Genomic DNA, 23410 nt, shown 5'->3' on the forward strand with positions numbered 1-23410 from the left:
GATTAGCTGGGCAACCTTCAGACCAAGTATATTGATGGCCAAAGCTGGACAACAGTTTAATTGGTTATTACTCATCTAACCAGGTTTTCAGCTCAAAGAGAAGCACGCTTATTCCTACACACCAAACCCAGGCACACTTGGAAGATGTTGGGAGGATTTCCACTCAATTTGTATAACTCAATGACATACAAAAAGTTGGGAGAACATGATTTTTTTTAACTTGGGTCAAAAGAGGCAAAAAGTAATGTCTATTGAAACAACTCTGTAGTAACTGCTGACGACCTCTTATTCTGTAAAGGGGTTCCATACTGCGAAAGAATCCTACTGATAATTGTAAGTATCCTTTGTATGCATTTTAATGGGTAAATGTGCACTTTGTTCAATGAGGTGGAAGACGTGATACAGATACTGTGTGTGCAAGCTCATCTGTGCCTGCCTAGCAGACAGTTTTAGGAAACAATAGGAGACTGTTAAGGTAATGCTGATAAGGTAACACAGTACAGTCCCTCATGGCCCATGTTCCTCCATTTGTGAAAGTGTTGGTTAGCACTATATCGTAGAAACCTGGAATTATTATCAATTAATCTCATGAAAAGAAGGGAACTGTAGGAAAGTGCCCCTTTTTGCATGGTTGCCCCCCACTTTTTGCCCAATGTTGCTGTACTTTGACTGGGCGTGCCCTGGGTTCCTGCCAACGAGGTGCAAGGCCTGTGCTCCTTTACTAAACTGTACTGTTGCAAAACCTAATTGTCAACGCTGGCCGCATTTAAGACCCTTGTAAAAGGTGCCATAGGTATCAAGGGCACTGTGATCATGGAAGACTTATTGTGCCACCCTTGGAGGTCCTGTACTTTTACACACACACTTCCATTGCAGGCTGCCTGTTTTGGTGCAGAACAAAGTGAAGAGTTGACATGGCACACATCCCTGTGTGCAATGCCCACATCCACTGCCCGGGCATAGGTAAGCCCCCTCAAGCTTGGTGCCCTATAACAGTGGTCATCACACTTTGCATCTTGCATGCCCTTGTGGGAGGAAAAACAACAAAGTGGACATGGCACCCGGCCTGTGTGCCATGCCAGCCAGCACTGTCTTTAGATATAGGTAAGCCACCCTCTAGTAGACCTTACAACTCTAAGGTAGGGTGCCCTATACCACTATGAGGGCATTTCTGCCTAAGCAGATATGCCCCTACAATACTTCAGTCTGTTCTTAATTATTGCAAGTGCCAGGGAAGCCATAAGTAGTACACGGGCTGGAAACTGGGCAACTCAAATTCCCCAGCACCTTGATGGCTTTCCTGAAATAATAGTGTTTGGTACCAAACAGCTCCTTGTAATAAATCCACACTGATGCCAGTGTGGGATTTATTAAAACATGTAATCAGATGGCACCTAAGAGGTGCCCCCTGAAAACCTTCTGATCCTGGTGTGGGCAATTACTGACTTTAGGCAACCTGCAAAACATAGACATGTTCCTGGACCCCTGGATGGAGAGCCTCTGCTCTCTGGAACTAGAAACAATGCACATCTTGGGCGGAGGTGTCCAACTTCCCCCAAAAAGATGGGCCAGTGTTCGAAGGGGAAGCTTCAAAGGCCTGCCGCCTTTGCAATGGGACCCCCAGTCTCTGATGCTAGCAGCAGATGGCAACCCCGGTTTACACCCTCACTTTAGGTGGGATGCATTGGGTGCCTGATGGCAAATTGCACCCTTAAAGTACCTGCCTCTGTGCCGATGTTTGATGCTGCTTTGTGGCCTTTCTGTGCTTGCCTTAACCCCAAAACATTGTCCTCGTTCAACCGATCTACATACCTGCAAGCAGTATGGCTTCGAGCATCCCATTCTCCATTGTAACACATTTAGCCGAACTCCGATTTTGACCTCTGCACCCGGCAGCCTCTGTGCTGCTGGTGGTGCAGTTTTAGTACTCACCTGACCTTTACACCTTGCTGACATTTGGGCACGAAGACTGGATTTGAAAGTACCTGTTAAGCCACATTATTGTTTTGCTCCGTAGAATGACATTGAACTGTTCCGAAATTGCACTAAGTTTTGACTTTTTATAGTAAAATGGATTTTTGGTTAAAAACATGCTTACTTTATTGCGAAGCTCTTAGTCTTAAAATAAAATGCAAACAAAACGTATTTTTCTAAAATTGGTGTGGATTTCCTTTTTAGGTCTCGCCTGTCGATGCGCATGCGCATCGAGCAAGCGAGACTATGGGGGCTTATCCACTCTTTATCCAACTTGCAAGGAATCGTGGCGATTCCTTGCAGTGCCCGTGACTTTTAAGCTCAATGCGCATGCGCATTGAGCTTAAAAGCGCGTGCACATCAGTTCCCTCAGCCGCACTAGGCCCCCGCTCCGCCCCCTCCCCTGCCCGCCGTGTCGCATTTCTCCTCCCCCTCCCCTTATCTGCCTTCCCTCCGTCTGTTCCCTCTCCCCGCTCCGCCCCCTCCCCTGCCCGCCGTGTCGCATTTCTCCTCCCCCCTCCCCTTATCAGCCTTCGCTCCATCTGTTCCCTCTCCCCGCTCCGCCCCCTCCCCTGCCCTAAGCTACCATGTTTGCCACCTGCCTAACATCAACATTTAGGATCTTGTTGCAGTCAGTCACTCTGTCCGAATCACAGACCTGAATCAGTGCCTCTTTCCTCCCTGCCACATTAAGTATACATGTGCCCTGTATTGCTCTCTCTGCCGTGACTTCTCTACAACGCCTCCCCAACCTCTGCTGCAACTCTGCCTCCTGTTCCAAATTGGCACACTTTTCTATCCGACGTATGTCTTCGGTATTTCTAAATCCCTAGCTCTCCTGTACCTCACTTACCCTCCGTTTACTCAATCGGTTAGCGATAACATCCTACGCATTAACTTTCCGGATCCAGGCGGAATGTTCCTGCATGTAAGCCTTACCTGAAAACTTCCAAATGAAGATCACAAACATCCGGGCGTCTCTACTTTAAGTCCATTTCTATTAAACTTCGATTTCCAAAACAAGAGAAGATTATCGGAAAACTGGTGTTAAACAGATTGACAGGATGATAGGCGGAGCTTGGAGAGTCTTTGTGGCTGTATTTTCCAGTTTACCCTGCCATTGGTTAGAAAACACATAACCCGCCCCAAAAAAGGTGGGCCAGCCAACCTTTCTGCAGCGGAAGAGGTCTCTCTCTAGCTGCCCCGGAACTGACCCTTGATTATCAGGAAAGAACGACCCAGCCGCACAGGGCCGGCGCACGCTGAGGTCTGCGCTGCCACGCACCACTTCCTGATGAATGGTCCTGTGGACTCTGGCATGCGGGAGGGCATTGGGCGTTCTTGTATAGAGGTCGATTAACTCACCGCAGCGAGGCCTCCTGAAGTGCACTGGGAGCTGCTGGCTTCCCGGTGCTTCTCTCGTTCCCTCGCTGACATGGTAGCTGGGGCAATATTCCCGTAAGCTCCCAAAGCGTCAGTGATAGAGTGTCTGACTTGGGACTAAGAGCAGTGTTTAATTTATTTTAAAAACAAGGGCCATTCGTCAGGAAGTGGTGCGTGGCAGCGCAGACCTCAGCGTGCGCCGGCCCTGTGCGGCTGGGTCGTTCTTTCCTGATAATCAAGGGTCAGTTCCGGGGCAGCTAGAGAGAGACCTCTTCCGCTGCAGAAAGGTTGGCTGGCCCACCTTTTTTGGGGCGGGTTATGTGTTTTCTAACCAATGGCAGGGTAAACTGGAAAATACAGCCACAAAGACTCTCCAAGCTCCGCCTATCATCCTGTCAATCTGTTTAACACCAGTTTTCCGATAATCTTCTCTTGTTTTGGAAATCGAAGTTTAATAGAAATGGACTTAAAGTAGAGACGCCCGGATGTTTGTGATCTTCATTTGGAAGTTTTCAGGTAAGGCTTACATGCAGGAACATTCCGCCTGGATCCGGAAAGTTAATGCGTAGGATGTTATCGCTAACCGATTGAGTAAACGGAGGGTAAGCGAGGTACAGGAGAGCTAGGGATTTAGAAATACCGAAGACATACGTCGGATAGAAAAGTGTGCCAATTTGGAACAGGAGGCAGAGTTGCAGCAGAGGTTGGGGAGGCGTTGTAGAGAAGTCACGGCAGAGAGAGCAATACAGGGCACATGTATACTTAATGTGGCAGGGAGGAAAGAGGCACTGATTCAGGTCTGTGATTCGGAAAGAGTGACTGACTGCAACAAGATCGTAAATGTTGATGTTAGGCAGGTGGCAAACATGGTAGCTTAGGGCAGGGGAGGGGCGGAGCGGGGAGAGGGAACAGATGGAGCGAAGGCTGATAAGGGGAGGGGGGAAGATCGAAGACTACTGATTTCAAAGCTACCCCCCAAAAACCGATTTGAACCCTCACTCACCCTCACTCACCCTCACTCACCCTCAACCCCTCACCCTCACTCACCCTCACCCTCACTCACCCTCACTCACCCTCAACTCCTCACTCACCCTCCACCCCTCACCCTCACCCTCACTCACCCTCAATCCCTCACCCTCAACCCCTCACTCACCCTCACTCTCACTCCTCACTCACCCTCACCCCCTCACCCTCACTCACCCTCAACCCCTCACCCTCACTCACCCTCAACCCCTCACCCTCACTCACCCTCAACCCCTCACCCTCACCCTCACCCTCTCACCCTCACTCACCCTCAACCCCTCACCCTCACTCACCCTCACTCACCCTCACCCACCCTCACTCACCCTCAACCCCTCACCCTCACCATCACTCACCCTCACTCACCCTCACCCTCACTCACCCTCACTCACCCTCAACCCCTCACCCTCAACCCCTCACTCACCCTCACTCTCACTCATCCTCACTCACCCTCAACCCCTCACCCTCACTCACCCTCAACCCCTCACCCTAACTCACCCTCAACCCCTCACCCTAACTCACCCTCACCCTCACTCACCCTCAACCCCTCACTCACCCTCACTCACCCTCAACCCCTCACCCTCAACCCCTCACCCTCACTCACCCTCACCCTCACTCACCCTCACCCTCACTCACCCTCACCCTCACTCACCCTCACCCTCACTCACCCTCACCCTCACTCACCCTCACTCACCCTCACCCTCACCCTCACTCACCCTCACCCTCACTCACCCTCACCCTCACTCACCCTCACTCTCACTCACCCTCAACCCCTCACCCTCACTCACCCTCAACCCCTCACTCACCCTCACTCACCCTCACTCACCCTCACCCACCCTCACCCTCACTCACCCTCACTCACCCTCACCCACCCTCACCCTCACTCACCCTCAACCCCTCACCCTCACACAGTGCAATAGGTCTCGGAGCATTTGAGTTAGAGCTTTTAGAAATGTTTATGGCTTTTTTTATTTGTAATTCTTTAGCATTGGCTACAGGAAACAAAAATGCTAAAGATTTACAAAAAAACCCCATAAACAATTCTAAAAGCACTAACTCTAATGCTGCGAGACCTATTGCATTTCCAATGCTTGTTGAGTCATGTGTTCATTATTGGTCAATGTTGTGCAATAAATGTCTTTCACTCCTCTGTGTTAGGCCTAAGGCTGCTCACCCACACTACCACCAATAGAGCACTATTGGTTTTACATTGAGCCCTGTACACTTTTGGGAAACCCCTGGACTGTGTGCACGGTATAACCAACTAGTGGTTTCTACAAACTGAGGCCGCTTTCTACAACAAGTGAGAAAGCACATTGCATTTCCTTTTTAGTATGGACTCTGACAACGGCCATGGCCCGGATGATGAGTTTGCTTAACCTTAGCCGGATGATATTTGGTATGATGACTAACAGGAGGCTGGTGGCCTTGATCGCCCAGAAACGAGCCGAGTCTCACCCCATGGACCAGCCACCGAGCAATCATTTTCCTAAGGCATGGCTATGTGTAGGGTGGCTGAAGTTCTTCACCTCCAGCTTCTCACCTCGGACGTTAAGACTAATGCATTAACAGAAGTCATCCAATGGAGGCAAACATCTTCTGATCCTTTTCTTCCCTTTAATGATGCACTGATAATTACCTTGTCGGGGTCACAGCCCAAACATTGTTCTGGACCCCAATAAGAAAATTTCCCTGCTCCACTTTAGCCTGTTTTTTGCAGCACGCTTTCCCTGGCCACTCCATGGACAGGTAAAATAAGTGGATAAAAACATTTAGGTGACAAGTCTTTTCTTCTACCAATCTTGCATTCCGATCTGTTAACACCAGCTGCTTGTTGGGACGCTATTACCACGCCCACATAGATTCGGTGGCACAAGTACTCCCTTGTGTGCTAAATAGCTCAGACCTCTTCTCACTTAGGCATTCAAGGCAGTTATGATGTGGTCAAGTTCATGATTTGTTGTGGATTTAACACCAGCGATTCCATCGGGTGGGCCATTGGCACCACTGTTTCCATTCGCTTTAATGCATGGTTGAGATTGACTTGTGTTCTCTGGTGATTTCCACTCCTCCCTGATGGATATACCCTTTGATGCACTCGTCTATTTGGGGACAAGGCTGAATCCATACTAAAGCATTTTTAGGGAAGCAGGGCTACTGCCCCTTTCTGGGCCTGTCCACTCCACCCTGGCTATCACAGCAGTTCACCTGCTCCATTTGGGATTTGGTAGAGGTACCCTACCTATACCATCAGCTATCAAGCCTCCACAAGGAAACCAGCAGTTTCGTGGTCTAGGGCTGTGATGTCTACTGCCCCAAGGTCATTGGGTCACTCAGTCCGTCCTTCCGTCTGTAGTCCCACATGCCACATCTTTTTAACATACCCTTACAGGAATCGGAGGAATATTTTCCATTTGGCAGACTAATTCATCAGACAGGTGGGTCCTACAGATCGGTTGCAGGGAGTAAAACTTACTCTTGCTCACCACACCTTCTGCCATTCTTCCAGTGACTGATGGAAGGCCATCTCTCCGTTTTGCAGCAGTAAGTGCAATTCCGTCTGGCCAAAGGGACTGTTTATAGGGTGCCAGTGCCAGAAGTAGGATGTGATTGTTATTTCTGCTACTTTCTAGCGCTGAAAATAGGATCAATCAAGTAGCTTGTGAAGTGAGACTTCCCCTCCCCCTCCCCCCAAAGGGTCTCAAGGCGCTGGGCGGAGAAGGAGGGTGACTGCAGATCTGTCGCCAGGCACTGTGGTTCAGTTGAAGAGACAGGTCTTGAGCTCCTTCCTGAATTGAGGCAATGACGGTAATTGCCTTAAGGGGAGAGGCAGGGTGTTCCAGGTCTTTGCTGTGAGGTAGAAGGAGGATCTTTCCCCGCCCGTGGTCTTGTGGATGTGTGGGATGGTGACCAGGGCCAGTTGAGTTGATGTCTCTTTTGGGTGCGGGGAACAAGAGGCGGTGATTGAGGTAAGCAGGTCCCCTGTCATGTAGGGCATTTTAGGCATGTGTGAGGAGCTTGAAATTGATTCTTTTGTTGAGTGGGAGCCATTGGATGTCTCGCAGGTGGCTGGTGATGTGGCTGCGGCGGGGATGTTAAGAATGACTCTAGCGGAGGCGTTCCGGATGCTTTGCAGTTTCTGGAGGAATTTCTGGGTGATGCAGGCATAGAGTGTGTTGCCGTATAAGAGTCTACTGCTGATGTGTGCATGGGTGATGGTCTATCAGGCCTCAGTAGGGATCCACCTAAAGATCTTTTGGAGCAGGCTTAGCATGTGGAAGCAGAATGTTTACATAGCGTTGATCTGGTAGTTCATGGTGAGCGAGGAGTCCAAGATGATGCCAAGATTTATTGTGTGGTCTGTGGGTGTGAACAGGTCACTAGGAGTTGTCCTAAGCAGAGGTAGTGAAGCCCAAGATGAGGACTACAGTCTTCTCTGAGTTTAGCTTGAGGCAGCTGCCCTTCACCCAGGGGGCTACAGCCCTCATCCCGTTGTGGAAGTTGCTCTTGGCGACTGTGGGTTCATTGTTGAGGTAGAGGATCTGCTGGGTGTTGTTGGCGTAGGAGACGATGTTTAGTCCGTGCTTCGTGATGACGGCTGCGAGCGGAGCCTGGAGCGGTGCCTGGGCAAGGATGGAGACCTACAGACTACCTGTGCCCTCTAAATGTCTTCCTCCAGAAGGGAAAATTCAGAATGCTCACCCTAGCCCAGGTCTGATTTGCTCTCAACCCCAAAGACTGGATGGTGGCTTTGGTGTTGCAGTGTGTCTAGTTCTATATACTTGTCCTACCAGCCGTCCTGCAACTACCTGCAGTTTGTAGGGGGACAGGAGCACTTTCAGTTTGTGGTGCTCCTCTTTGGTCTTACCAGTGCACCTCAGGTATTTACAAAGGTGTTGGCCTTGGTAGCAGTGCACCTTCAAAACTGAAGGTTGCCAGTCTTCTCCCTATTTCCATTACTGGCTGTTAAAATTTGGGTCGCCCCTGACTGTCGACAGCCACTTTCAGACGACAACGAGCCTCCTGTCATCCTTGTGGTTCAATATACACATGCTGAAGTTAGACTTGACTCCTTCTCAGATGTCTAGACTATGATCATAATTTCTAAGCACTGTCCTGGATTTCATTGAGGTTGACTCTGATGCTACTAGCACTGATGGTCTCCTGCATCGTGCTGGTCGAGTATACCAGGTGTCACTTGCAGGCTGTGCAGTGGGCTCTAATGTCCCAGTAGGCCCAACATCAAGGCAACCGCTCAGACTGCGCTCACATTTCAGAGGAGACTGCGAAAAACCTGCAGTGGTGGTTGCTGGACCGCAATTCTCTCTAACCCACCCAGAGGTGACAGTGGTGACCATACATCGCTTCTGGTTTGGGACGGCCTTCCGACAGAGGTGGAGATCAGAGGTCTCTGGCCCCCGGGAGTGTCCTGGCTACATTTCACCCTTCTGGAACTCCGGATCCTCCATTTGGCACTAAAAGCCTTCCTACCATCCATCAAGGTGAGGCTAGTTCAGGTGGTCACGGACAACACCACTGCCATGTGGTATTGCAACAATCAGTGTGTGCCGTGCCTCTAGAAATGGCTGGACCACCAGGAAATGTTCCTAGTGGCGAACAACCTGAAGGCTTTTTGAACAACATGGACAAACTCAGCGGTCAGCTCCTACCAGATCACAAGTGCCAATTACACCCTGAGGTGTAATTGGCACTCTTCTGGGATGGCAAGGCCTCTTTCTGAGATGAGGAGAACCTTTGATTTGATTCCTTCTACACTGCCGACATCTCGCAATGTCAGTGCTTTTGCTTGTTGGACTTTCCAAGGCATCTTTCGCTCCGAAGTGCTTTCCACCTAGAGTGGAAGCCGGTGCTTCTGTATAGCTTTCCACCAAGATACTACTGCTCTGAGTTCTCAAGAAGATAAGGACTGACTGGGCTCAAACTAACCTAGTGGTTTTAAATTGGGCACAGAGGGTGTGGTATCCTGAACTCCTGGGTTTGAGCATCTGTCCTCTGTGTCATTTGTTTTCTCATACATTTTTTCTAAACAGATATTTGTCCAACATTGTTGGTGTGGATAATTGGTACTGACCGTGTAGGGTCAGACAATTTGCATTCTTTGTTCTGTGTTTCTGTCAAGGAAGCTGGGCCTCTTTTAACATAAAAATTGGGACGCAGCGCAGTGAAGTACCCCCTTATAAACTATAAGGGATTGGAATAGTTATCAGTACATTCAGACTGGCCTATTTCTGAGTAACTGACACATGTGGATGTCCATTCGACAGGGTCTTTTGTTGTAGGTCTAGTTTTGAGTGGAGGGCGACCCTGTTTGATTCCCTCTGTGCTCCCATTGATAGTTGCTCAAAGATCTGCCCAGAACAAAGCCCACTTGGTTCTTGTGCACTAGTAGTGGCTTGGACATTAAACAAGATACCTTTGGGTGAGTGTGCGCTTTACAATTATACCATATGTTATGTTACATTATTGTCAGTCTTGTGGCAGTATTTTAGCTATTATCAAAATGGCTGTAATAATCAGCAAAATGGGTCTATAACTAGAGCTAAGATGCTGGTCTCTGGTTTCTATAGTAAGGAGAGAAACACCTTATTCTCAAGTCTTAAGCCATCAGTAGATATGGCATTGACAAAAATCCTGCTCCGCAACGGCACTCTAGTAGGGCAGTAATCATATAGAATTCAAGAGGTAGTCTTCTCCAGGAGTTTTGCAGGCATTTCTTTAATTGCTTCTAAAATATTCTGTTCCGTGACTTCCATTTCTAACAGTTCTACTGCTATTTGGGTCAGCCGTGGAAGGCGCATGGTGTTGCATTGTATTGTCAGATGTGGATGATTATAAAGAAGAGTGATATTCCTTGAATGTTGCTACAATATCCTTGAGTTAAATAACAAGATTCCCCGTGGGATTTGTATTGCTGGGATAGTTCTGAAGGCTGTGTCTTGTTTTAATTGTCACACTAGTAATTGTAAGACTTTTTCTCCTTGTTCATAGTTCTTATGTTTAAGTAAGTCAAAACAAATTTTGTCTTTGATGTGACTATGGAGTTAAGCTCAAACTTTGCCTTTAATATTTGTTTTATTAAGTCTGGTGTTGGCTGCCTGAAATGCCCACAGCCAGAGCTCCTGGAGAATACTTCGTACCACTGGAATGCTATAAAATCAGCATGCAGAGTTCTTTTTACCAAACAGTAGCATTTATGTCCCTGGATTGAGGGTTGATTAGTAATTGATCAAGACAGGAAGTCGACCTAGGCTTCTAAAATAAAGGATTCTGCTGATTAACAAATATCTGCACAGTCAATGTTACCTACGTCAAGACGACAGCCTTTGTGTGAAAGTGGATGTACACAACACCAGTCGTGAGCCTGGGAAAGACTTAAGAGCCATGAGATGAGGTGAATTGCTCCATTCTGTGTCTGACTTCTAGGAGTTCAGATGCTAGATTTTGATTTACTTTTCTTCTTTTTATATTTACATCTGGCAGCACCAGGTACCACCCATACTCCGTCATTTCTGCAAGGTCGCAGGGAAACCAGGTAATGCTCCAAAAAACCGTATCCACCTTGAGAGTAAATGCCAGCGTGGGTTTGTGATCTGGGGGAAGGTGGGAAGATGAAAAGATGAAATCGGTGCTATCGTCTGTGTACGATCACAGCAGAAATTGCCTTGGCGGCACATGTGTTACCATTTAAGGCGTAAAAGAGGATCTCAGTGAAGGCATGGGTTTTAGTGGTGCGTGTTCGACTGGTCGGGTGTCAGTCACTACAGCCACTTCTGCCCAGTTGGTGTTGGATCAGCAAGTTGGCTCTGAACGATTGTTGAAGGCGGGTATCTTTTTCGTGGCCAAACTCTGCCTCTTTTTTTAAACAGATTTTTATGAATGTAAACAGCAATCATCAGCATTGTTGTTCCTATAGGAAATAGGGGGAGCAGTGCTATCCATTTCCACTTCGCCCAGCACAACAAAACATCCACCTTCCAGCCCTCCAAGTGAGGTCCCTCAGTGCGTTCACAGAGCATAGTAATTCTACGCTTAGCCCACACAAGAGTAAGATCAACGAAACCGTTAGTAACGCTATGTTTAGCAGGGTGAGGGAAGAGACCTAGGAGGCGAAAAACGGGGTGTGGAAGTAAGTGTGCGATCTGTGGCCTCTGGAAATAAGCGCACCACCTCAATACAATAGGAGGTTAACTGGGGGTAGACCCAGAACATATGAAGGATATCTCCTATGGCAATATGACGGCGCAGGTAATCAGGAGGAGTTGGCAGAAAGTAGACACTAAGCTTCTGGAGCGTAAGGTATGCCCTATGGAGGACGTAACAGTGTGTTTATCTGAAACAAGCATTTCAGAAATTTTTAGGCTTCACCGCCCACTTTTTGGCTAAGTCTCAGTCTATCAGGAGGGGTCCCAGGACTGTTTCCCAACGATCCCGTTTCACCGAAGGGGGGAGGCAAACATCTTCACGCAATGCGCTATACAATCCCGAGACTAGCCGGCAGGTATTAGACATACCACAGAGGTAGCGGTAGCTGTGGAAAAGCTTGGGATCCACTCCGCCCCCCCCTTGAGCTCGTGTATAGCCTCAGTCAGGGTGCCATAAAGTTTGAACTGACCTGCCGGGATGTCGAACTCCTTGCACTAATCAGAAAAGGGCTTTAACATGTCGTTTGAAAATAACTCACCCACTGTATTTAACCCCACCTCTTCTCAGTTTTTAAAACTACTTAAATTGACTCAATCTACTTTGCTCTTCTCTCCCTTAGTTTCTCAACCCATTAAAAATTCCTCTGCTGGCCAAACAGAAATCAATTCAAACACACCTTTTTGTTTCAACGGTTTCAACATAGGGTAAAAGAAAAAAGTCTCAATCAGCATTTCAGAAGCATTTGGCACTAAATAAATACAATGTACTCTAACACAACAGGATGTACTATCTGTTAGAGACTTCTAACCTCAGACTCCTTACCTTAGAATTATCCCTAGACATCACACTGGATCCGGAAATTATAGTGAGCAGTCCCCCTGCATGCCGGTAGGTGGTGTCATTCAGCACCACATGGCGTCGTACCCGCTGGAAGTGACATTCGTGATGCCTCTATAGGCGCCACCCTGGCGCACTGATGTCAGTTCTTTTCTTTCCACTCCAGGCAGTGCAGATCCAGAAAGAGCTTCCGCTTTGTAATTTCTTGACTAGGTTTTTTTGACGTTTTGTCAAAAGTTTTTTGAGGGTTTCCTGGTATGGCAGTATTTCATCGAAGAAGGCCAGCTTTAAGCCCTGCAGTGCCTGCCACGGATAGATATCGGCGATGGACCTGCACCTTGTATTATAATTAAGGCTCCCGGTTTTATGGTATTTATTTTTTGTCCATTTCTGTCTGTATTTATCCATATTTATTTTTTGGGCATTTTTTCTGTATTTATCCACATTTATTTTTGCCACAAGTAAGACCGACGACACAGCTAGTCTTTTTCCACATTTATTTCAGTCCCAAAAAAACACATGTGCAACTGCTTGTGCACGGACACAAGAGCTGAAGGTTTGTCAACTGTGTTTTCACCATGGATCGACTGACCATCCAACTATTCATTTATTTATATAACACTTTAGACATGGCTTCCAACAGTGAATATAATTTGCCATGTGATTAAATGAGAGGGACATTTTTTGGGGGTTTGAGTTTAAAAGCGCTGCTGCATTTATTTTGTCTGTGTTACTGAAGCTTGCACTGCAACCATCTGGCTATGGCTACCCTTTGCCTTTCGAACACCTATGACTGGTGGTGTCCATGCATTCCTTTCTTCTGAGGGCAAATTGTCTGATATTAAAAAAGACAAAAGTACTGCCGGAGGCAATGTTGCTTACTATTTACTGATGTAATTTCGAGCTTTTAAGCCCCTTTTTTGAGAGACGATATCCCACACAAAGTATTGGTTCACAGGTGTATTGCACAGTCAGTATACCAACAAACAAGGCCTCTGGACTTTTAACGAACAGAACAAAAGCTCTAAAAATATCAACCAGCACCTCTCCTCAGAAACATCGGATCATTAGTTCACTCTGGTGAATTAAAGGTCATGGAGTTGTCTTTTCTTAATCCTTGTATCTGGTATTTCTTTGGCACCGCATCCCTATTTATTTCCCGAACTCTGAAAGCCTGGTGTCTGAGGAAGCCTTAATAGCCATACACGTAAATGATCAGGTAGTAATAGTGAACAAAACAGGCAGGATGTGAACTGAGCGTTCGTTATTTCAAGGGCCAAACTAACAAAACTATTAAATGTATCATCTTGACTATTTGAAGGCACAGCTCGCAAAATACAATGCACAATCCATGAGCTGCAGTTCTCCTAATCCGTCACATCAATGAACGTTAATTGCTGTTTTAAACAAACAAAAAAACGATACCAACCCCCCTGGTGACCTATTCATACGGGGTGGGGGGCCGGAGCCAGAGTCCGAGACTGCAGTGGGACAGACATTATGCGGAGCGGCATTCAAGGGGTAGTGTCCTGGGTCGCTGTGAGGCCGTCATTAATCTGCCCCCGGAGGCCACAGAAAAACACTTAACTTGCGAAATAGCGACTGGCTGGCACAGAGCTCACACGAGCAGCGGAGCCCTGGAGTGACGTATTCAAAAGAAGGGCTGGGGCAGCAAGAAAAGGAACAGGGGTTTAGCAACTCTGGGCTGAAGCACGGCAGCGCGGTCAAATTTACTAGTATTTTGCCGTTTCTACATATAAATACAGACAACGGAAAAATCATTTTCCGTCTGTATTTATATGTAGAAATCCGTTTAAACGGAAAACCGGGAGCCCTAATTATAATCAAAAGCATATCCCCCACATACCAATTTCTAAACCACTTTGGAATATTCACACATTCATCATAACTAACATACTCTCTAGTCTCACAACACTGAACCCAAATGTATGCAAAAATGTCTAAAATTTTTATATTATCTGAATGTACATATACATGACAGTTAAAACAATTTAAAAATCCTACTATTAGACTTAGATATTTGATTTTACTTTCCACGTTATCTCCTATGTCCTTCTAGGGTCACTACTTGCTCTCTATTGGAAAGGAAGGACCTGATTAAATTGAGAGCTGTCCCTTTTATGCCCTGGTTTCGAGATGGTTGACAAGGGAATGATGGCCAACCATATCAAATTTGGCAAACAAGTCCTGTAGGACTAAGGATGCCCTATCACCTCTGTCGACAATGGATCTTATCTCTTCAGTGGCTGCCAATAGGGCAGACTCTGTACTGTGTCTAGGCCTAAAGCCTTGTTGTGCAGAGTCAATACATTTTTTTTAATCTAGGAAGGTGATAATCTCTTGATTCATTGCTCTCTCCAATACTTTTGCCGGAAGTGGGAGACAAGAGATAGGACTGTGATTTTTCACTTCAGAAGGATCAAGAGGGTTTTTTGACAAGCGGCAAAATTGAGGCTTTTTTTCCAGGCCGTCGAAAAGCAGCCTGTGTCCAAGATCCTATTCATATTTAAGGCTAGGTGGATAGCAAGGTTTCATAAACTGGATGAAGTACCTCAGAAGATGAGGGATCTGCAGGGAATCCAGACTGGTTTTTAGAAAACAAACCACTTTTTCTACTGAAAGATGTGTTAAGAAGCTTAACCTGGAGTAAAGTCCTGGAACTTTTTTAACCAGAGAGTCCATCATCTGTGGCAGTTGTAAGAGTCGGAAAAAGACTGGTGCTTGTATTTTTAAAATCTTGAAAAATAGTATTAACTTTGGAAAAGAAAAAATTGGCTAATTGATCACAGAAATTTTGGCTAGGTGTAGCCCTGTTTCTGTTTCCAAAGGATGATAATAATTTAACGTCTTGAATAATTCCGTAGAGTAGTTGCTAGCTGCTTTGATCTTATCAGTGAAAAAGTTTATTTTGGATACTAAGGTTTTGTAGTCCTTTAATACATTTTTATATTTTAGTTTTTCTTCTGGACTATATTGCATCCTCCATTGCTGTTCTTGATGTCAGCATTTTTACTTTAGCTCCTAAGATCCTGCAAAAAACCATGGCGCAGAAGGCTTTTTCCGATGGTTTGTTCTATTTTGAAGGGGGGCAAGCTGGGAGACAGCTGCATTTATCCAAGAGTCACAGCAGACTGAAGCTTGCTCCAGGTCATCATTAACTGGAGGTGTGGACTCTTTTAATAAGGCATCTAGAATGTAGGAGTTCATTTTTGTCCATGTTTACTTATTGCACACCTCTGGCGCTCTGCTTGGCCAGGGCTAGGAATAGGGTCTTTCAGTTTAAACAAGATGGCAAAATTGTCTACTCAGGCTCCTTACATCAAGATGGCCTTTCTCGGAGCAATAAAATCCGACCGGAAGGTCAGTGAGCTGCAGGCCTTGTAATCCAAACATACTTATCTTAACATGTACTCAGACAAACTGGTGCTTCGTACAAGAGGTTCCTTTCTTCCAAAGGTGGTCACTCCATTTCACGTTGGACAAACTATCACTCTGCCTACTTTTTTACAATCCTCCTCATCCCTCCAAAAAGAGTGTTGTTACTTTACCTTGATCGTACACAAGAGTTCTTAGTGGAAGACCAACTCTTCGTGGGGTATTTCGGAGTGAAGAAGAATAAGGGTGTGCAGAAGACGACCATCTCCAGATGGACCGTGCTCTGCATTAAAATCTGCTATGCATTGGCTAAGAGACAACCCCTTGAGGGTTTGCGTGCTCATTCAGTCAGAGCTCAAGCTGCAACCACTGCGTTAGCTGCAGGCAGCAACGTGGGCTTTCTTGTGCACAGTTACCAAATGCTACTGTCTTGACAGTCCAGTCTGTAGGGATGGGGACTTTGCCTCTTCAGTCCTGCAGGACTTATTCGTGTGAAATCAGTCCTCAGACCCACCTCTAGGGAGGAATTGCTTGGGTATCTCTTCTACAGTATGGAATCTATGGCTCGAAGTCTCTGTCAGATGAACAAGTTATCCAGTATTTGGGTGTCTTTCATAGATTCACATGCCTGAATCATTCCCCGTCGTCGAGACGGGAGCCTCCGGTACATAAAAAAGTAATGTCCTAAGACATACATAAAGAGAATAGGTCTAAGGGTCTAACCTTAGTAACCTATCTAGGTCCTTATGCAGGAAGGACCAAATAGAGTAGGCTCCAGGGTCCCACCTTGGTAGCCTATCTGTGTCCTTTTGTAAAAAAAGGACCAAAACAAAAGGAACAACCAATCAGCTACTACCTCCCTCTAGAACCTTCCTGTGAGGAGCCTCAGTCTCTCAGATTTTCTACCGCACGTTGTGCTAGGGAGTCTCCACCTGAGTTCTCCTCAGGAATATCGTATTTTCTCCAAACTTCACAGTTTTTTCGACTTTCTACTATGGCTGACGTCAAGAAAAGAGCACTTTTCCGTCCCTGTGCCTCCTGTGGTAAACTAAGGCTCCACGTGGACGACGAACATGAGGAATGCCTGTATTGCCTCTACCCTCACCACAAGACCATCGACTGCAAGATTTGCCGTAAGTTCTCCGTCAAAACCCAGAAAGACCGGGAAGGGAGACTTCTTATCTGGCTGAACAGGCTCAAAGACAAACCGACCGACCTCATTTCCGAGGGTGGGAGCATGTCGGTCGCCTCACAACTTTCCCTGAAGAGGCCTAGGGCTTCCTCGCCTGGCCACTCAGCGACCCCTCCTAAGAGGTCTAAAAAGGCTTCAGAGGGCAAGCCTGCCGTATCTAGCAAGGACCTTCCTGTCCCTAGGAAGCAACCACTGCTTACGGTGACGACGGCGCAATCGGCGACCACCTCATCGCCTAAAACCGTCTCAACATCGACGACGACGGTATCGACGACGATGGCATCGTCGGCGTCCTCCTCATCGACGACTCTAACCTACTCGTCGTCAGCAGGACGACCGATTTCATCCTCCGCACCGTCGACGACAAGACCGTCGACGAGGACATCGACGACGGCACCGTCGACGAGGGCGTCGACGACAGCACCGTCGACGAAGACGTCGACGACGACACCGTCGACGAAAGTCACACCGTCGACGAAGCCGTCGACGAGGGACACTCCGTCGACGAAGGGCGCTCCGTCGACGGCGGCGCCGACGACGAAGCAGTCGACGAAGGAAACGCTGCTTAAAGCTCCGTCGACGAGAGGGTTGTCGACGGATGCACCGTCGACGAAGACTATACCGACGGCTACTGGTACCTGGAAAGAATCCGAGCTCTTGTCACACGCAATGGACGCTCAGACTTCCCATGTCTCCATTAGGATCACCAAAAGGCAGATCACTCCGGAGATGACCTCACCTAGTAAGGTCCAACAGCTGACACCATCCTGCTTCTTACAGGACCAGGAGCCGGAGGAGGAGGAGGAGTTTACCCAAGCCACTAGTCCTTCCGACCTAATTGTCAAGTGCCAGAGTACGGACGAAGAGCAGGAGGTTGAGGAATCGACCCCTCCAGTAGTGCCTACCCAAGTCCACACCCAGGTGACCCCAATGGTGTGCTTGCCGGCCTCATTGGTTGCAGACTTGAGCTTTCTCGTCCAAGACTACAAACTGCGGTTTCCGCAGAAAGCCACCCCTACTGTCCCACCAACCCCGCAGCCATCTGTGCCCGTTCCTGCACAAGGGACAAGACCTAGGCCCCCTCCACTGGTCCTTCCTAGGACACAGGACCCTGCTCAAGACCCTATCTCGTCCGAGGAAGAGGACAGAGAACATGAAGAAGGGGAAGTCCGAGATGATGATACGGACGTGGATGCGGACCAGGACTATGTTACTCACTCTCCAGCCTCTCTGGAGCCACAATCTTCTGAGTCTCCACCTGCTGATATTGGAGGTTTCCATAACCTCATGGAAAGGGCTGCCAAAAGGTTCCATATGTCAATGGAATCTCAGGAAACTGAATGTTTCCTCTATGACTTTAAAGAACCAACTAAGAAAACTACTAGATCGATTCCGATCATTGATTATCTACTCAAACAGGGCAAGCAGCTCATGCAATCTCCAGCTTCCCTACAGGTAATCGTACCCAAACTGGATAAAAAGTACAGAGCTACGTCTTCAGCTCCAGCATGCCTCACGGGTCACCCCAAGGCGGACTCTGTGGTCACCCAGGCGGCGCAGAAGAACTCGCGTAACCCTGCATCACCTTTATCGACACCACCAGATAAAGAAGGCAGGAAGTTAGATGCAGTTGGGAAACGCTTTTCCACTACCTCTGCGACAACGGTGAAAATTGCCAATTCCATCGCCCTTCTTGGGCGTTACAACCGCCAACTCTGGGCGGACATCGCGCCCTACATTGCCGACCTGCCGGAAGATGCTAAAGCGGAGGCACACTCGCTCCTCCTTGAGGGCCAAACATCGGCCTCAGAACTGATAGACTGCGCCATTGACGTGGCCATGACTGGATTCAGACAGCTGGCGGGAGCCGCTGTCCTGCGACGCCAAGGCTGGCTTAAAGCCACCTCTTTCAGACAGGAGGTCCAGACCAAGATCTTAGATATGCCCTATGATGGCGATCACCTATTCGGCGAGAAGATTGACGAAGCCCTCACTGCAATTAAAAAGGACACTGACACAGCCAGAGCCCTGGGCACTCTGCAATCTCGCACTCAGTCCTTTCGTGCCAACAGGGGGAGGGGACAATCCTCCTATAGAGGATCTTATCAAAACAAGTCCTCTTACTCTTACTCTCAGGGTAAAACGCAATTTCAACAGCGCCAAAACCAGTCGGGACGTCAGTCCTCCTTCAATAAATCGTCCTACAGAGGGAAAGGACAGAAGAGACCAGCAGGCAATCGACAATGACTTTTCCAATTGGCCAGCCCCTCCACCATCGCTTCCCTTGCGACTTGGAGGGAAGCTTTCCTTTTACCTTCAAAACTGGCGGCAAATAACGACAGACCGGTGGGTTCTACAACTCCTTCAATTCGGCCACTCTCTAGAATTCCTCTCAAACCCTCCTCAGACACCACCTGTCAAGCGTCCTCACAGACACCTGCGGCTGCTTCGGCAAGAACTAACATCCATGCTCCAGAAAGGCGCGATAGAAAAAGTTCCACACGCCCAGATGGGGGAGGGCTTCTATTCCCACTTCTTCCTCATCCACAAGAAGGGGAAGAAATGGCGTCCAATTCTCGACTTAAGAGCCCTCAACGTGTTTCTCAAGAAGCAATCGTTTCGAATGGTCACGCTACAGGAGATCCTGGGACTCCTGGAAAAAGGCGATTACATGACATCACTCGACCTACAGGACGCCTATTACCACATCCCTATCCTCAAGGGTCACAGAAAGTTCCTAAGGTTTGCAGTCGCAGGGATACACTACCAATTCCGCGTACTCCCCTTCGGCCTCAAATCTGCTCCAAGGATCTTTACGAAATGCCTTTCTCCGGTCGCAGCCTATCTCCGCCAGCAGGGACACCAGGTCTTCCCTTACCTGGACGACTGGCTGGTAAAAGCTCCGTCGAGAGCAGCCGCAGCTGCATCTTCCAGCGCCTGTCTGCATCTTTTCCGCCGCCTTGGACTGACCCTCAACAGGGAAAAGTCATCCCTGACACCAGCTCGAGTCATCACCTTCCTAGGAGCTACCCTGGACACGGATTGCACGAAGGCCTTTCCATCACAGGAGAGAAAGTCGAAACTCATCTCCTTGGCCAAGTCAGTGGCATCCAAACAGTCTCTGACCGTCCGCCTCTTCAAATCGCTCCTTGGCATGATGTCGTCATGTATCCTTCTCATCCCTCACTGCCGCCTAAAAATGCGCCCCCTTCAGGAAGAACTGTCAAAACAATGGACACAAGCGAAGGGATCCTTCGAGGACCGCTTACGAGTCACTCAACATCTAATCAACAGTCTACAATGGTGGACTTCAGACAAACACCTGTCGCAAGGACTACCGTTCCTGCTTCCGGCGCAACCACATATCATCACCACGGATGCATCCTTGGAGGGCTGGGGTGCAGTCCTACAAGAACTGCAGACCAACGGAAAATGGTCGCCACAGGAGTCCAAGCTCCACATCAACATTCTAGAGCTACGGGCGGTCTTCCTGGCGCTCCAATCGTTCCTCCCGCGCATCAGAAACTCCCCAGTGCTAGTCAGGACGGACAACACCACGACTATGCACTACCTGAACAAACAGGGTGGGACGCGCTCGCTATCTCTCTCTCGAGAATCTCAGAGAGTTTGGAACTGGCTTCTACAACATGGCATCACCCTCAAAGCCGAATACGTTCCAGGCAAGGACAATGTCCTGGCGGACGCCCTCAGCAGAGAACAGTCCCTATCCCACGAATGGGAGTTAGACGAGAGTGCATTGAACCACATCTTCACGAAGTGGGGGACACCACAGATAGACCTCTTCGCCACCAGGGAGAACGCCAGATGCCCAAGCTTCGCAAGCAGGCTTCCCCAACCAGGAACTCTAGGGAATGCATTTTCAATAGCTTGGCAGAACGTGTTTGCTTACGCCTTTCCGCCATTCCCACTGATACCCAGAGTAATCAGGAAAATGAAATCGGAGCCCTGCACTCTAATCCTCATCGCCCCATCCTGGCCGAGGCAGCACTGGTACACGGAGCTCCACCGTCTATCCGTCCACCCACCTCTTCGTCTTCACAGTCACCCAACCCTGCTCACGATGTCTCACGGGCAGGTTCTCCACCCGAACCTGGGCCCTCTGAAATTGTCAGCCTGGCTCCTGACTACCGTGAGTTCAGCCATCTAAACATCCCACAAGAGTGCAAAGATGTCCTGTCCAACGCCAGAGCTAACAGCACAAAAAAGACCTATACTCTCAAGTGGAAACGCTTCTGCATCTGGTGTGAAAAGGAGGGTCTACACCCCTTCCGGGTCACTCCCCAACAACTCCTGCCATACCTTCTACACCTGGCGCACTCAGGCCTGGCCCATGCGTCCATCAAGGTCCACTTGGCAGCGATTTCTAGGTTCACTCGAACTTCTAGGGGCCCCTCTCTGTGGGCGGACAGACTCATTAAGCAATTTCTGAAAGGCCTCTTTAGGTCCTTCCCTAGACCAAAACCTGTCCCTCCAACGTGGCAGCTCAACATAGTTCTTCACCAGCTGATGAAACATCCCTTCGAACCTATCCACAAGTCTGACATAAAATTCCTGTCGTGGAAGACAGCCCTCCTACTTGCTCTGACCTCGGCCAGAAGAGTAGGCGAGCTACAGGCCCTTTCCGTCCAGGACCCATTCCTTCAATTCAAGGAGGACAGAGTCATCCTGCGTACCAACCCACGTTTCATACCCAAAGTCCCTTCGGACTTCCATCTTAATGAGCCGGTGGTTCTTAAATCATTCTTTCCGAACCCATCTACCCCGGCTGAGAGATCACTGCACTCTTTAGACCTTCAAAGATGCCTAAAATTCTATCTTGACAGAACAAGACAATTCAGGAAGTCATCCCAACTCTTTGTCGCATTCAGCAGGCCTAGGAAAGGCATGCCCTTAACTAAACAGAGCATATCACGATGGATCTCCTCAGCCATAACTCTCTGCCACGAGAAGGCAGGAAGACCTCTGGACTCACGGGCCAAAGCCCACTCCACCAGAGCCATGTCTACGTCTGCGGCACTATTTGCTGGAGTGCCACTCCTAGACATATGTAGAGCGGCGACCTGGAAGTCCCCGCATACCTTCACCAGGCACTACTGCTTGGACGCTGAGCTGACGACAGACGCAGCAGTGGGCAGAGCAGTGCTTCGCCATCTATTCCAGTGAGGTGAGCCCTCCTACTTCCCACCATCCTTGACTGGTATGCACATTTCTTTGTTACTAGATTCTGCATGACATTGTATGCTGTTGTTTTTTTTTCCTACAGTCACAAATGTTCATTTCTTGCAGTAATATACTGTCTGTATCTTCACAGAATGTGCATATTGTATTGCTTGCTACTCTGATTCAGGCATGTGAATCTATGAAAGACACCCAAATACTGGATAAGAAATGCGTTACTTACCTGTAACTGCAGTTATCCAGTATTAGTGTCTTTCATAGATTCACATGCACCCTCCCGCCTCCCCTGGAAGGACTCACCTCTCTCTACAGGTTTACACCTATCCAACTTGGTGCGTACGAAAATCTGAGAGACTGAGGCTCCTCACAGGAAGGTTCTAGAGGGAGGTAGTAGCTGATTGGTTGTTCCTTTTGTTTTGGTCCTTTTTTTACAAAAGGACACAGATAGGCTACCAAGGTGGGACCCTGGAGCCTACTCTATTTGGTCCTTCCTGCATAAGGACCTAGATAGGTTACTAAGGTTAGACCCTTAGACCTATTCTCTTTATGTATGTCTTAGGACATTACTTTTTTATGTACCGGAGGCTCCCGTCTCGACGACGGGGAATGATTCAGGCATGTGAATCTATGAAAGACACTAATACTGGATAACTGCAGTTACAGGTAAGTAACGCATTTCTTACTTACCTTCGGTAACGCCTTATCTGATAGTGAACTAGCTGCAGATTCCTTATCAATCTACCCATCCTCCCTGCTCTGGGAACGGATTTCTAGGGACAGGGCATTCCCCCCTATCAGGTCCCTAGCTTTCCATACCTGAACATCACTTATGGCGCAGACAATGCTGATGATGTCATGAGGAGCTGAATGAATCCACCTACCTGCGTGCAGGAGTACTGTTCACAATAAATTTCCGGATCCAGCCTGACTCCTGGGGTTAACTGTGTGGTAATGAATCTGCTGCTAGATAGAGTCTCTACCAGATAAAGTGCTACCGAAGGCAAGTAACTTGTTCGCTAGTAATGTAGTGCTGAAATTATTTTTTATTTGTTGTATGTTGTTGAAATCCAAATATTTTTACCAACATGAGGACACTTTAATTTGCATAGTGTTGAAGAAATAACCTTTGTTCTTTTCCAGGCTACTATACCTACATTTTGAAAGTAAGCTCACCAAAACTGCAGTATTCAGCACAAATGATATGAACTGTGTATGGCTCAGCCCTAATCTGGTGTACCAGGTTTA

At 48.0% G+C, this 23410-nt stretch overlaps 1 protein-coding gene across 2 annotated transcripts in view; it reads left to right on the forward strand.

Annotated features, from left to right (window-relative positions):
* SRBD1 (S1 RNA binding domain 1) overlaps positions 1 to 23410 on the forward strand; it is an 855271-nt gene that overhangs the window by 144153 nt on the left and 687708 nt on the right. The gene's annotated exons all lie outside the window — the stretch shown is intronic.

This window comes from Lissotriton vulgaris, chromosome 6 (genome assembly GCF_964263255.1).
Source record: "Lissotriton vulgaris chromosome 6, aLisVul1.2, whole genome shotgun sequence".
Classification (NCBI taxonomy): domain Eukaryota; kingdom Metazoa; phylum Chordata; class Amphibia; order Caudata; family Salamandridae; genus Lissotriton; species Lissotriton vulgaris.